Source organism: Globicephala melas, chromosome 9 (assembly GCF_963455315.2).
Source record: "Globicephala melas chromosome 9, mGloMel1.2, whole genome shotgun sequence".
NCBI classification, from domain to species: Eukaryota; Metazoa; Chordata; class Mammalia; order Artiodactyla; family Delphinidae; genus Globicephala; species Globicephala melas.
In genome coordinates, this window is record NC_083322.1 from 35,553,719 (window position 1) to 35,571,171 (window position 17,453).

Here is a 17,453-nt window from a genome sequence, read left to right on the forward strand (position 1 = left end):
ATATGAGTGATCAGGACCCTATTGCCTCACGAACCTCATTTACTCTGACTCTCATTCTCTACCACATCACTCCATTCACACTGGCCCCCTTTTCATCCCTCGAACATACTAAGCATGCACTTGCCACAGGGCCTTTGCAGTTAACAGCTCTATCTGCTTGGCAAGCTCTTCACTCACCTATCAGCACAGCTCCTTCCCTCACTTTGTCTGAGTCTCTGCTCCAGTATCAATTTATTTTAGAGCCCTCTCTGGTCAATCCATATAAAATAACCCCAACAACAACAACCATGCCCCAATTCTCCCAACTCCCTTATCCTCCTATATTTTTCTTCCTAGCACTCATTTCCATCTTATTTGTATTCACTATATTTACTTTTGTATTTGTCTATTGCTTGTCTTTCCCACTTGTATATAAGCAATTGATAAGTGTGCATTTAATAAGTTAATATATTTAACATTATGCTCATTATAGAATATTCTCTTCTCTCTGGCTAATAGTTTTGGTTTAACTTCTGCTACCCCTATTGCTTTTCCCTTCTTTCCTTAACAGAGAAAAACTGGAATGGGACAAAACTGAGAAACATATGTAAGTTGAGGAGCCATACTTAGGAGGTTATTCTTTTTATAGCATGAAGGTAGAGGGCTTTAGGAAACTTTATACAGTATGGAGTTGGTCTTTGAGCCTCAGTTTTTTATTCCTATATACATCACCTTTCCCACTTATACCATTTTCCTTTCTCATTTCAAGCAGTGAGTACTTTGTATTCTTTCTCCCCAGTTTGGAATTCTTAATGATTCCCCCCAACCCCATTCTGATCACTGGTCCCTTTCTTCTATGTTAGACACTCTCAAAAAAGAGCTTCTGTATTTCTTCCTACTTTAGAGACTTTTCTCAGGAAGCATCAGAAACTCATGCATGCTAAATCTTGAGATGATTTGAATTTTGCCAGAGATTAAAGTCTTAAAATAGAAAACTGTGGATTATGAAACACCAGCAGGAAAGAGCAGGAGCTAAAATTTTTTATGTTAGTCTTGTCAAGCCTGAAATTACACTTCTAGGAGGTCATCTCCCCAGTGCTAGGTACTAGGTAAAACAGAAAACTAATTAACCATCTCAAGAATTGAGATCTAGCTTTTGTTAAATATCTAGAACTAGAAGAGTGTCAAGAATATAGTGGATACTATGAAGTCATGTATTATTTCTTTAATTAAAGATTTTTGTGGCTCAACAGAAATCTAACAAACTTTAAAGGAGAATTTTACAAGGTTTCTAGGTCTCTACAATTATGTTTTTACCGAGTTTCCTTACTTTACAGCTTCCTTGCTATTCTTCCCATGTTTTCATGTCTTTTCCTGGTCTAGAATTCCTAGAAACTTTCTATACTTTTTCTATAGGCAATGGGAGCATTTTTATAGAACTTTTGAAAGTACTTTCATATGGTTAACCAAGTTTTTTTGGGCCCTCATAAAGGGAAGTGGAGTGAGTCAGTCAAGGTCACAGAACTGTTTAGTGACAAAAGGTAGATGAATCACACCCAATGATCATGAGGGAGGGCTCCTGGTGCTGTATTATCCTCATATGCAGGAATGACATTACTGACCTACCATTGTCAGGATTCACACTTTGAGCTGCTATTCCAATAACAATGATGGATTTGCTTTGATCCACCCACAAATTCCTAGCTCTATTCATGACCCACAGAATATGTTTTCTTTAATACTCAATTAATTATGTAAGGTCCAGCAATTACATAAGATCCAAAAGTGGCCAAGTGTTTTAAATCCGTACAATAGGATTTTCTAACCAACTTATTTAAATTGAGACCTGGCATTCTGGGCAGCAATCAGCAGAGCACCAAGTAATTAGTTCCAGGAATACCTATCCAATTAGAAAGGCCTGGGCCTAGAGTCCTAATAGGTGTTTCGTTGTTTGTTTTCTTTTGCGGTATGCGGGCCTCTCCCGCCGCGGAGCACAGGCTCTGGACATGCAGGCCCCGGACGCGCAGGCCCAGAGGCCATGACTCACGGGACCAGCCGCTCCGCGGCATGTGGGATCTCCCCAGACTGGGGCACGAACCCGTATCCCCTGCATCAGCAGGCGGACTCTCAACCACCGCACCACCAGGGAAGCCCTCGTCTTTGCTTTTGTAATGCTGTTTGTTGTTGCTAAAATATTTAAATGTTTTAATGTATTTTTATCACACAAAGGTTTCTTGGTGAAGGGCATGGATTTTTAAAAACAATTAATAAATCATGAAATTTTCTTATAGATATTTTATGATGACTGAGGTAATCAAAGCCAAACCTGCATTTATTCATCATATGTTTTTAAAGCCAACATTTTATTTCATTATTTTTGACTCCTAATCCAGTGAAGACTCTAAGAAATAGTTAATGGCTAAGGAAATAGAGGAACCAAGGCAGAAAAACTAAATCAGTGTTAAAATACTCCAGACTGAATCACTAAACAAGCCAGAGACAAAGCATCTTTTCCCTTTCCTAATCCTCCCTTTACACTTGCCATTTGTTAACATGGGTCACTGCTGTCACATTAGCTACTGTGGATTATGAGTGCTATCAGCAGGTTGAATTAAATTCCTATTAAACCTTCATTTGGAGATTTGGGTCATGTCTTCAATTCTCTGGAGTTGCGGTTAGATGTGTTGCCATGTAATTTCGGGAGGTAGGGATCAAAATGGTCCCAAAATGTGTCTTTATTTTAGGCAGTGATCTGCAGACAGGATATGTTGTGTTTTCAAGAAATACATTATAACCAAAACATAACTTTCTTATTTAACATTATCTTACAAGATCCTTTTTGACCTACCTCCTAGAGTAATGAAAATAAAAACAAAAATAAACAAATTGGACCTAATGAAACTGAAAAGCTTTTGCACAGCAAAGGAAACCATAACCAAGACTAAAAGTCAAACCTCAGAATGGGAGAAAATATTTGCAAAAGAAGCAACTGACAAAAGATTAAGCTCCAAAATATACAAGCAGCTCATGCAGCTCAATATCAAAAAAACAAACAACCCAATCCAAAAATGGGCAGAAGACCTAAATAGACATTTCTCTAAAGAAGATATACAGATTGCCAACATATGAAAGGATGCTCAACATCACTAATCATTAGAGAAAAGTAAATCAAAACCACAATGAGGTATCACCTCACACCAGTCAGAATAGCCATCATCAAAAAATCTAGAAACAATAAATGCTGGAGAGCGTGTGGAGAAAAGGGAACCCTCCTGCACTGTTAGTGGGAATGTAAATGGATACAGCCACTATGGAGAACAGTATGGAGATTCTTTAAAAAACTAAAAATAGAACTACCATATGACCCAGCAATCCCACTACTGGACACATATGCTGAGAAAACCTTAATTCAAAAAGATACATGTACCACAATGTTCACTGCAGCACTATTTACAATAGCCAGGACATGGAAACAGCCTAAATGTCCATCGACAGATGAATGGATAAAGAAGATGTGGCACATATATACAATGTAATATTACTCAGCCATAAAAAGGAGCAAAATTGAGTTATTCGTAGTGAGGTGGATGGACCTAGAGTCTGTCATACAAAGTGAAGTAAGTCAGAAAGAGAAAAACAAATATCATATGCTAAAACATATATATGGAATCTAGGAAAATGGTACAGATGAACTGGTTTGCAGGGCAGAAACTGAGACACAGATGTAGGGAACAAACGTATGGACACCAGTGGGGGAAAGCGGCAGCGGGGTGGGGTGGTGGTGTGATGAATTGGGAGATTGGGATTGACATATATACACTAATATGTATAAAATGGATAACTAATAAGAACCTGCTGTATAAATAAATTAATTTAATTTAATTTTTTAAAAATGATACATGTACCACAATGTTCATCGCAGCACTATTTACAATAGCCAGGACATGGAAACAACCTAAATGTCCATCGACAGATGAATGGATAAAGAAGATGTGGCACATATATACAATGGAATATTACTCAGCCATAAAAAGGAACGAAATTGAGTTATTTGTAGTGAGGTGGATGGACCTAGAGTCCGTCATACAAAGTGAAGTAAGTCAGAAAGAGAAAAACAAATACCGTATGCTAACACATATATATGGAATCTAGGAAAATGGTACTGATGAACCTAGTGGTAGGGCAGAAATAAAGATGAAGACGTTGAGAACGGACTTGAGGACACAGTGGAGGAAGAGGAGGCTGGGACATAGTGAGAGAGTAGCATTGACATATATATGCTACTAATTGTAAAACAGATAGCTAGTGGGAAGCTGCTGCATAGTACAGGGAGATCAGCTTGGTGCTTTGTGACAACCTAGAGGGGTGGGATAGGGAGGGTGGGAGAGGGAGGCTCCCAAGGGAGGGTATATAGTGATATATGTGTACATACAGCTGATTCACTTTGTTGTACAGCAAAAACTAACACAACATTGTAAAGAAATTATACTCCAATAAAGATGCTAAAAAATAAACAAACAAATAAATAATCAAAACATAAAAATCACATAGAGTATTTGAAGGGGGACTATTAATACCAATACGCAAAAGAAGAGACACTTTTCTCTTAACTACTCTACCTTATCCCTTTACATTCACAGATCAGGGAAAGATAAAAGCCTACAGATATAGTCTTTTCTTTTTAAATTTTTATACAATTTTTATAGATTACTTTCCATTTATAGTTATTACAAAATATTGGCTATATTCACTGTGTTGTACAATACATCCTTGTAGCCTATCTTACACCCAATAGTTTGTACCTCCCACTCCCCCACTCCTATATTGCCTATCCCACCCCAGAACCACTAGTTCTGTTCTCTGTACCTGTGAGTCTGTCCTTTTGTTGTTATATTCACTAGTTTGCTGTATTTTTTAGAATCCACATGTAAATGATATCATATAGTATTTGTCCTTCTCTGTCTGGCTTTCTTAACTTAGCACAATGCCCTCCAAGTCCAACCACGTTGCTGCAAATGGCAAAATTTCATTCTTTTTCTTATTATTGAAACATAGTTGGTTTACAATGTTGTGTTAGTTTCAGGTGTACAGTAAAGTGATTCAGTTATACAGATATATAAATATTTCTTACATTCTCTTCCATTACAGGTTATTACAAGATATTGAGTGTAGTTCCCTATGCTATACTGTAGGTCCTATTGGTTATCTATTTTATATATAATCCCAAACTCCTAATTTATCCCTCTCCCCTCTTCCCTTTGGTAACCATAAGTTTGTTTTCTGTGAGTCTATTTCTGTTTTGTAAATGAGTTCATTTGTAACCTTTTTTTACATTCCACATATAAGCAATATCATCTGATATTTGTCTTTCTGTGTGGGTTACTTCACTTAGTATGATAATCTCTAGGTCCATCCATGTTGCTGCAAATGGTATGATCTTATTCCTTTTTATGGCTGAGTAATATTCCATTGTATATATGTACCACATCTTCTTTATCTATTCATCTGTTGATGGACGCTCAGGTTGCTTCCATATGTTTGCAATTGTAAATATTGCTGCTATGAAAATTGGGGTGCATGTACCTTTTCAAACTCGTGTTATTGGGTTTTTTTCATATATATACCCAGAAATGGAATTTCTGGATCACATGGTGGCTCTATTTTTAGTTTTTTGAGGAACCTCCATACTGCTTTCCACAGTGGCTGTACCACTTCAGATGTAGTCATTTCTTTTTTTGTTTTAATTTATTTTATTTATTTATTTATTTTTGGCTGCATTGAGTCTTCATTGCTATGCGCGGGCTTTCTCTAGTTGCAGCAAGCAGGTGCTGCTTGTCGTTGCACTGCATGGACTTCTCATTGCAGTGGCTACTCTTGTTGTAGAACACAGGCTCTAGGCGTGAGGGTTTCAGTAGTTGTGGCACACAGACTCAGTAGTTATGGCACACGGGCTTAGCTGGTCCGTGGCATGTGGGATCTTCCCAGACCAGGGCTCGAATCCATGTCCCCTGCACTGGCAGGCGGATTCTTAACCACTGCGCCACCAGGCAAGTCCCTATAGTCATTTCTTGATCACTGGCAGAAGATAATTTCAAATTAAGCCTATCTATTCTTTTCTTACTCCCATGGCTTTAGTGTACATGTCAACTGACATGTCATACATTGGAACCTATTTAGGAAATAATATTGTGGAGGAGACTCAGCACTGAACACTGTGAAACAACATTTTGCAAAGTGTCTTCCATGGAGCAAGTGCATCAGAATCACTGGAGTGGTTATCCAAGTACTACTTGGATAGTGGTATCCAATTTCTTGGTCCCAGACTAAACCACCTGAACCAGATTTTCCAAGGCTGGAACCCAGTAACCTGCATTTTCAATAGGCTCCTGAGTGATTCACATGCTACAGAACTACTGACTTGTTGGAGGGTAATTTATAACTCTCATTCTGCTCACTGCCTTAAAGAAAGTTAAAAAAGGAAAAAAATTACAGTAAAAGAAGTCACTGGAGCTATTTGCAAAAGCACTACATAAACAGTGTTCAGTGTAGCAAGAGCCTAAACAATCTAACTATAGTACAAATATAAAGTACAGCAGGGGCAAACAGTCGCGGCTCGGACCGGACTGTTTCTGCGCCCTCTGCTCAGCCGGCCCCATCCCCGACGGCACTGGTGACCCGTGCCTGCCCACTTCTCGCCCTTCTGCAGCACACCAACCTGTGGCCAGATTGGGGATGCGCACCCTGCCGGCCCCTGGGGATCAGCCGTGGGGCTGACAGGGTATTAGTGCTCCGAACAGGTGTCAGGCCTGTGCCTCTAAGGTAGGAGAGCTGAGTTCGGGACATTGGTTCAACAGAGACCTCTCAGCTCCACATAATATCAAATAGAGAAAGCTCTCCCAGAGATCTCCAGCTCAACAATAAGACCTAGGTCCACTCAACGACCCGCAAGCTACAGTGCTAGACACCCTATATCAAAAAACTGGCAAGATAGGAACACAACCCCACCCATTAGCAGAGAGGCTATCTAAAATCATAATAAGGTCACAGACACCCCAAAACACACCACTGGACACAGTCTTGGCCAGCAGAAACACAAGATCCAGCCTCAACCACCAGAACACAGCACCACTACCCTCCACCAGGAAGCCTACACAACCCACTGAACAGACCTTAGCCATTAGGGGCAGACACCAAAAACAATGGGAATTACGACCCTGCAGCCTGTGAAAAGGAGACCCCAAATAGAGTAAGCTACAAAAATGAGAAGACAGAGAAACACACAGCAGATGAAGGAGCAAGGTAAAAACCGACCAGACCAAACAAATGAAGAGGAAATAGGCAGTCTACCTGAAAAATAATTCAGAATAATGATAGCAAAGATGATCGAAAGTCTTGGAAATACAATGGAGAAAATACAAGAAACATTTAAAAAGGACATAGAAGAAGTAAACAGAAAACAAACAATGATGAACAACACAATAAATGAAATTTAAAATTCTCTAGAAGAAATCAATAGCAGAAAAACTGAGGCAGAAGAACAGATATGTGATCTGGAAGATAAAAGAGTAGAAATAAATACTGCAGGATAGAGCAGAGCAGAATACAGAAAAAGGAATGAAAAGAATTGAAGACAGTCTCAGAGATCTCTGGAACAACATTAAACACAACAAGATTCAAATTATAGGGGTGCCAGAAGAAGAAGAGAAAAAGAAAGGGACTAAGAAAATATTTGAAGAGATTATAGTTGAAAACTTCCCTAATATGGGAAGGGTAATAGTCAAGTCCAGGAAGCCCAGAGAGTCCCATACAGGACAAATCCAAGGAGAAACATGCCAAGACACATATTAATCAAACTATCAAAAATTAAACACAAAGACAAAATATTAAAAGCAGAAAGGGAAAGACAACAAATAACACACAAGGGAATCACCATAAGGTTAAGAGCTGATCTTTCAGCAGAAACTCTGCAAGCCAGAAGGGAGTGGCAGGACATATTTAAAGTGACGAAAGGGAAAAACCTACAACCAAGATTACTCTACCCAGCAAGGATCTCATTCAGATTCGATGAAGAAATTAAAACCTTTACAGACAAGCAAAAGCTAAGAGAATACAGCACCACCAAACCAGCTCTGCAACAAATGCTAAAGGAAATTCTCTAGGCAAGAAACACAAGAGAAAGAAAAGACCTACAATAACAAACCCAAAACAATTAAGAAAATGGTAATAGGAACATACATATCGATAATTACCTTAAATATAAATGGATTAAATGCTCCAAACCAAAGACACAGACTGGCTGAATGGATACAAAAAGAAGACACGTATATATGCTGTCTCCAAGAGACCCACTTCAGACCTACAAACACATACAGACTTAAAGGGAGGGGATGGAAAAAGATATTCCATGCAAATGGAAACCAAAAGAAAGCTGGAGTAGCTATTCTCGTATCAGACAAAACAGACTTTAAAATAAACACTATTACAAGAGATAAAGAAGGACACTACATAATGATCAAGGGATCAATCCAAGAAGAAAATACAGTAATTGTAAATATTTATGCACCCAACATAGGAGCACCTCAAAACATAAAGTAAATGCTAACAGCCATAAAAGGGGAAATGGACAGTAATACAATCAGAGTAGGGGACTTTAACACACCACTTCCACCAATGGACAGATCAACAAAACTGAAGATAAAAAAGGAAACACAAGCTTTAAATGATACATTAAACAATACAGACTTAATTGATACTTATAGGACATTCCATCCAAAAACGACAGAAAACACTTTCTTCTCAAGTGCTCATGCAACATTCTCCAGGGTAGATCATACCACGGGTCAGAAATCAAGCCTTGGTAAATTTACGAAAATTGAAATTGTACCAAGTATCTTTTCTGACCACAATACTATGAGACTAGATATCAATTACAGGAAAAAATACGTCAAAAATACAGATAAATGGAGGCTAAAAATACACTACTTAATAACCAAAAGATCACTGAAGAAATCAAAGAGGAAATCAAAAAATACCTAAACACAAATAACAGTGAAAACACAACGATCCCAAACCTATGGGATGCAGCAAAAGCAGTTCTAAGAGGGAAGTTTATAGTAATACAATCCTACCTCAAGAAAAAAGAAACATCTCAAATAAATAACCTAACCTTGCACCTAAAGCAATTAGAGAAAGAAGAACAAAAAAACCCCAAAGTTAGCGGAAGGAAAGAAAGAAAGATCAGATCAGAAATAAATGAAAAACAAATGAAGGAAACAATAGCAAAGATCAATAAAACTAAAAGCTGGTTCTTTGAGAAGATAAACAAAATTGATAAACCATTAGCCAGACTCATGAAGAATAAAGGGAGAAGCCTCAAATCAATAGAATTAGAAACGAAAAAGGAGAAGTAACAACTGACAATAAGAAATACAAAGGATCATGAGACATTACTACAAGCAACTATATGCCAATAAAGTGGACAATCTGGAAGAAATGGACAAATTCTTAGAAGTGCACAACCTTCTAAGACTGAACTAGGAAGAAACAGAAAATATAAACAGATCAATCACAAGCACTGAAATTGAGACTGTGATTAAAAATCTTCCAACAAACATAAGCCCAGGACCAGCTGGCTTCACAGGCAAATTCTATCAAACATTTAGAGAAGAGCTAACACCTATCCTTCTCAAACTCTTCCAAAATATAGCATAGGGAGAAACACTCCCAAATTCATTCTACAAAGCCACCATCACCCTGATACCAAAAACAGACAAAGGTGTCACAAAGAAAGAAAACTACAGGCCAATATCACTGATGAACATAGATGCAAAAATCCTCAACAAAATACTAGGAAACAAAATCCAACAGCACATTAAAAGGATCATACACCATGATAAAGTGAGATTCATGCCCGGAATGCCAGGATTATTCAATATACGCAAATCAATCAACGTGATACACCATATTAACAAATTAAAGGAGAAAAACCATATGATAATCTCAATAGATGCAGAGAAAGCTTTCCACAAAATTCAACACCCATTTATGATAAAAACCCTGCAGAAAGTAGGCATAGAGGGAACTTTCCTCAATGTAATAAAGGCCATATATGACAAACCCGCAGCCAACATCGTCCTCAATGGTGAAAAACTGAAAGCATTTCCACTAAGATCGGGAACAAGACAAAGTTGCCCACTCTCACCACTCTTATTCAACATAGTTTTGGAAGTTTTAGCCACAGCAATCAGAGAAGAAAAGGAAATAAAAGGAATCCAAATCGGAAAAGAAGAAGTAAAGCTGTCACTGTTTGCAGATGACATGATACTATATACATAGAGAATCCTAAATATGCTACCAAAAAAACTACTAGAGCTAATCAATGAATTTGGTAAAGTAGCAGGATACAAAATTAATGCACAGAAATCTCTGGCATTCCTATACACTAATGATGAAAAATCTGAAAGTGAAATCAAGAAAACACTCCCATTTACCATTGCAACAAAAAGAATAACATATCTAGGAATAAACCTACCTAAGGAGACAAAAGACCTGTATGCAGAATATTATAAGACACTGACGAAAGAAATTAAAGATGACACAAACAGATGGAGAGATATACCATGTTCTTGGATTGGAAGAATCGACATTGTGAAAATGACTCTACTACCCAAAGCAATCTACAGTTTCAATGCAATCCCTATCAAACTACCACTGGCATTTTTCACAAAACTAGAACAAAAAAATTCACAGTTTGCATGGAAACACAAAAGACCCTGAATACCCAAAGCAATCTTCAGAACGAAAAATGGAGCTGGATGTGTCAGGCTCCCTGACTTCAGACTATACTACAAAGCTACAGTAATCAAGACAGTATGGCACTGGCATAAAAACAGAAAGATAGATCAATGGAACAGGATAGAAAGCCCAGAGATAAACCCATGCACATATGGTCACCTTATCTTTGATAAAGGAGGCAGGAATGTACAGTGGAGAAAGTACAGCCTCTTCAATAAGTGGTGCTGGGAAAACTGGACAGGTACATGTAAAAGTATGAGATTAGATCACTCCCTAACATCATACAAAAAATAAGCTCAAAATCGATTAGAGACCTAAATGTAAGGCCAGAAACTATCAAACTCTTAGAGGAAAACATACGCAGAACACTCTATGACATAAATCACAGCAAGATCCTTTTTGACCCACCTCCTAGAGAAATGGAAATAAAAACAAAAATAAACAAATGGGACCTAATGAAACTTCAAAGCTTTTGCACAGCAAAGGAAACCATAAACAAGACCAAAAGACAACCCTCAGAATGGGAGAAAATATTTGCAAATGAAGCAACTGTCAAAGGATTAATCTCCAAAATTTATAAGCAGCTCATGCAGCTCAATAACAAAAAAACAAACAGCCCAATCCACAAATGGGCAGAAGACCTAAATAGACATTTCTCCAAAGAAATATACAGACTGCCAACAAATACATGAAAGAATGCTTAACATTATTCATCATTAGAGAAATGCAAATCAAAACTTCAACGAGATATCATCTCACACCAGTCAGAATGGCCATCATCAAAAAATCTAGAAACAATAAATGCTGGAGAGGGTGTGGAGAAAAGGGAACACTCTTGCACTGCTGGTGGGAATGTGAATTGGTACAGCCACTATGGAGAACAGTATGGAGGTTCCTTAAAAAACTACAAATGGAACTACCATATGACCCAGCAATCCCACTACTGGGCATATACCCTGAGAAAAACAAAATTCAAAAAGAGTCATGTACCAAAATGTTCATTGCAGCTCTATTTACAATAGCCAGGAGATGGAAACAACCTAAGTGTCCATCATCGGATGAATGGATAAAGAAGATGTGGCACATATATACAATGGAATCTTACTCAGCCATAAAAAGAAACGAAATTGAGCTATTTGTAATGAGGTGGGTGGACCTGGAATCTGTCATACAGAGTGAAGTAAGTCAGAAAGAGAGAGACAGGTACCGTATGCTAACACATATATGTGGAATTTAAGAAAAAAAAATGTCATGAAGAACCTAGGGTAAGACAGGAATAAAGACACAGACCTACTAGAGAATGGACTTGAGGATATGGGGAGGGGAAGGGTAAGCTGTGACGAGGCAATAGAGTGGCATGGACATATATACAATACCAAGTGTAAGATAGATAGCTAGTGGGAGGCAGCCGCATAGCACAGGGAGGGCAGCTCCGTGCTTTTTGACCACCTGGAAGGGTGGGATAGGGAGGGTGAGAGGGAGGCAGATGTAGGAGGGAGGAGATATGGGAGCATATGTATATGTATAACTGATTCACTTTGTTATAAAGCAGAAACTAACACACCATTGTAAAGCAATTATACTCCAATAAACATGTAAAAATAAATAAATAAATAAAATTACACGTTCTATGCAAAAAAAAAAGAATAACATGAATACTTGGCCTGAGTTAAGATAAACAGAAATATAGTGTATAAACAAAAACAAACAAACAAGGCAATATGAGGGGGAAAGTGAGAGGAGATAGAAAGAGAAATAGATGAAAGTAAAGGAGTAAGTTTACTTGGAAACATGTTCTTCACATCTACTGGGAAGAGACTGCAGAGTAATATCTTCCAAGGAAAAAGTCTTCCTGAAATATTTTTCCATAGTAGAATTACACAAAGGAAAATAGTACATGTTAGCATTTTGTGTGGGGGTGGCCAGAAAACATTTAAGAAAATGAAACACTTCACTAGCCCTAAGCACTGAAAGCAATAAAATCTTGGCACTTATGGATTTAACATTAATAGTTTTGTCTATTGTAGATGTCTGTGTCCCTCGCATTGCAGTAATCTGTAATTTTGATGAGGCACAATTTGAATTACACGTGTTGAAAGGGCAGAATGTCAGAGCGAGTTCTGCAGTCCATCAAGGCACCTGGGCAGCAGCTGGGCAGTGGAAACGTGACCACAATTATACATGTGTGATAATGCTTATGAACCATCGCCCTTACACCCAAAAGTTAGCTTTTAGAATTGGTGATAGAAGTAAATAAAAAGTCAAAGAAACGGATCTCTGAAGGAAAGCAGGATTTTTAAATTAAAGAATGGCATAAGAAGAAATGTTTATGTTTTATGTTCCATACTACTCCTGAGAATAGCATAATTGTTGAACATATAGACTTTGGAACCAGACTTCTTGAGTTTTAATCAAACTGATTGCTGGTAAATTCTCAGCAGTACCTGCCTTAGTTTCCTCATATATAAAGTGAGGGTAATAATACCTCTCAAGGGATTATTATGAGGGTTAAAATTAGTTAACATTTATAAAGGGCTTACAGTAGTACTATATAAGAATTTGTTTAAATAAATTCAGATAGAATTAGCATGACTGTTTCAGGGCATATTCCAGCCAGGACAGAGCTCATTAAATGTGAGAGAAAGTCTTAGCAACATATGAAAAGACAACTTGAATAGCAGGCGTGTATACCTTGATAGAAATACGACTTTCAGGAAAGCCAGGAGTGGAAAACAATATTGTCTTGTGATTCTGGGAGTTTTCATAAGAAGCATACTCTCTGAAGAGCAAATATCCACTATATTTTACATTGAGCTGATAAAGACAATCAATGATTTCAATGGGGAAAGATTTATGTGCCAAAAAATATGAAAACAACTTCACATAATACTCAACTGATAAAAAAATAATGGCATATATCTGTCTTGAGGATTCACAGAAGCTTTTATTTTTCCTATAGTAACATCATTTATGAGACAGGCATATTGTCTTGATCTTCTTTTCTTTTCTTTTTTTTTTTTGCTTTGTCAAGTGTATTCCTTGGCACTTGACAAATAAATGAGCATAACCATACCATAATCATAACCTGACTGTATATACTCCATTTCCTCAAGAAGTTGCATGAACATAAAGCATTCTCCCTTTCGATCCTGCCAGGCTGTCAGTGAGGCTGGCCTTTAACTAGAACTCTGGTGCATTCCAATTTATAGGCAAGCATTACTTATTGTTGGGAACGCTCTCTAAAGATGAAGTATGAAGTATGAAGTATGAAGTCCTGTGCTCTTAGGAAGAACAAAGCAGCTTTCAAAGAATGGTGACATCACCCAACAAACCTGCTGTCATTAGACTGAAATAAATGGGAGAAGTTCAATTAAACTCACAGTCTGAAAAGTAATTTAAAGGCCTCTTTCTTCTGCTTGGTGTGTATAAATGCTCAATTTCTATTCTTAACTTTGCTAGGATCAGTAACATCAAATACATAATAGGACTGGCAGCTAAATGCTTCATTTGTTCAGGGCAGAATATTTCTATGACCCTACACTCATAAACCACCCAGCCCCCATGTCAAACTGCAATTTCCCTCTTAAGCAATTCACCTTAAGATAATTATTTCCTTGCAGTTTTGTTTAAATTTCAGTTTTAACAGGTTAATTATTTCCCTGCAGTTTTGTTTAAATTTCAGTTTTAACAGGTCCATGTGGCTTGTTAAAAAAATGTAACTTGAGCTATAAATGATACATCGTGGTTGATCCCATTTATCTTCATAACCAAGGTATCTCATTGCTCTTTCCAAAGAAAAGTAAATGTCATATAAGACCAGTCACCCTACATTTCCCTCAGTAGTCATAGGGTACATGCTATTACTGCTCCTTCTCTTCTCTGAGACTGGGACACTTTTAGGAAAATATTCTGAGTGACATAAAATTGGGAAATGATTTAAACTGCGATTCCTGGCTAAATTCCTGTTGTCAACTCTATGCAGTTAAATGATTAGCAGCAGGGCCGTTTGGCTACCATCTCCCTGGGCTGCTGGCTGCCTACTTGGTTCCACTACTGCCACTGGTGTGCTGCTTGAAAGACCAAGAAGGCAGCTGAGGTCATCCTGCCTTTGTAAGTAAAATTCAAGGTTAAATTTAATGTCTTTCCTATATTTCTGATAATTTCTAGGACCTAAAATTTCATGGCCACTTCTGGCTCTGAATTTCTTCAGTTTCCTGTGGATTCTAAGACTTCTATCTTGTAGCCATTCTCTTCCTTCTGCTCTGTGAAGGCACAGGTATGATGGAATTTAGCCCTTTCTCTGATTTTTCCCAGCCCACTCACTCAAGGTTATCATGTCTAGCAGTAAAGGTTTGGAGGACCAGGACTTCTAGTTTTACTAAATTTGGCATTTTAACATTATAATACAGGCCATAAGATACTGCTCAGCTTTCTCTCTTCTAGAAGGCTCTTTCACCTTTCAGACCCCTCTATTTATTATGTACATCAATTTGGCTCACCACTCCCTACTGAGTCCAAGATTTGACACTAGATGTCTGCAAATCCTACTAGAGTAAGTGTCCTCTGCTCTGGGTCTCATTCTTCAGTAGCACCTAAGAACTAGTGGATGGTTTGACGGTTTAGAATTTTCTTTCTCCCATTATCAGCCGCTATGCATGCTTCCCTAATCACTCCCCACTCCTATATATATTCAAACTCTACCGTTCACATGAGGGATATTAAGTCATACCCTCTGGGGCCATTTGGACTAACAAAGTGGTTTTACTCCTTTGACTTACTTGTCAAGTCTGTTAAAAAATACTTGAGGTGGTCCAAAACTAATTAAGCTGGTCAACCAAACAACTAACTTGGTCCTCCTTCTTTCCTCCCCACCTCCTTTTTTCCTTCCTTCTTGCCATAACAACTAAAACCAGTTTACCAAAAAATCATACTAATTTGTAGAGAGAAGGAAATCTGGGTCACATAAATTTATATGCATAATTTTTTAACTCCCAGGTCCCTTCAAGAGTGCTAGTTAGCTGATTCACTTTGCTGTACGATAGAAACTAACACAACATTGTAACTATACTCCAATAAAAATGAATTGAAAAAAAAGAGTACTACTGTTAATATTTTTTTCTCTAAATGTATAAAGTCTAGATTCAGATGCTGTGTCATGTATCTCTGTGAAGTGAATTTCAATCTCTAACTCCAAAGAGGTAAAACAGAATCTGCATTGATTATGAATACAAATAAAGTATTCAAAACTGCACATAGGGGCTTCCCTGGTTGTGCAGTGGTTAGGAATCCGCCTGCCAATGCAGGGGACACGGGTTTGAGCCCTGGTTCAGGAAGATCCCACATGCTGCGGAGCAACTAAGCCCGTGCACCAGAACTACTGAGCCTGCGCTCTACAGCCCGCGCACCTAGAGCTGGTGCTCCAAGACGAGAGAGGCCACCACAATGAGAGGCCTGCACACGGCAATGAAGAGTAGCCCCCGGCAACTAAAAAGAAAGCCCACACACAGCAACTTAGACCCAATGCAGCCAAAAATAAATTAATTAAAAAAAAAGAGAAATGCATTTCCAATAAAATTAAAAAAAAAAAAACTGCACATAAATTAAACATCTTATGTATTTTGTTTGCCCAGGCCATGGGTAAAAAAAACAGGGTCACAATAAAATTGGCAAAACTAATATTTCTCTAGTGCTTCTATTTGCTTAATTAAAAATTAAAAAATCCAGGTCTCTCAAATCCCTTCTAAGTACTTCTGGAAGCCACGTCTAACCTTTGTTCTCAGCAGCTACCAGACAGGGAATATTTTCATCCCTCTTGCTCAGGCCTTACTTCCTGGAGCAATATGTGCTACTAAAGATTCTGATGCCAAAGCCAAAGGTATCATGATTTGTGCCTCCTTGCTCTGTTCCACTGTCTCTCAATACCAGTTATAGATAAGCACAGCTCCCTGTTCAGACATCTGTCATGTCCTCAAACAGTACCCCGTCTGCCACCCCAAAGTAAACATTTGTAACATAATCAACAAGTAAGGTTTATCACCCTATGCTTTCTCTATCTTGATGTGATTTTAGTAAAGTGCTTCTTCTTTTTAAATTCTCAATGGTCATTTCCTCTCTATAAGACACACAGTGTGTTAGGTTGGGATCCAAGTGCAGATGCTGTTCCTACCGCCAACCGGCTCACTCGAAGGATGCTATTTTTAATACTTTCCCTCTCTCCCTCCTTTCTCTCTTTATCTCTTTCTTTCTGATTGTCTATGCTTCAGAGTACTGACTTTTACATTCTTCCTCCAAAAAACAGAGGTAGGTCCAAAAATAAACTTGATCAGGAGAAACAGGTATTAAGTAAGGATTAACCTTACTTACTTACTTAAACCTTAGAAACAGAGGCTCTTCATAAACAACTTAACTAGTTTCAGTTCATGGTTAACAGCCCTGCAGTTTAAAGAGAGCCTTCCAATAAGAAATCCATGTGTTTAAAACCATGTGATGGTGATTAGTAACTAATCACTAGTTTTGTAATTTTCACATTAGAATCAGTATCTCATAAGAATGTAGGTGATGGTAAGAGAATAAATAGAAATAAAATATCATCTGGGCAGAATGTTTTTAACCCTTAAAATTACTCCAGAAACATAAGATGGCATTTGACTTACACTACTGCTAGGAACTTAGATAATAAG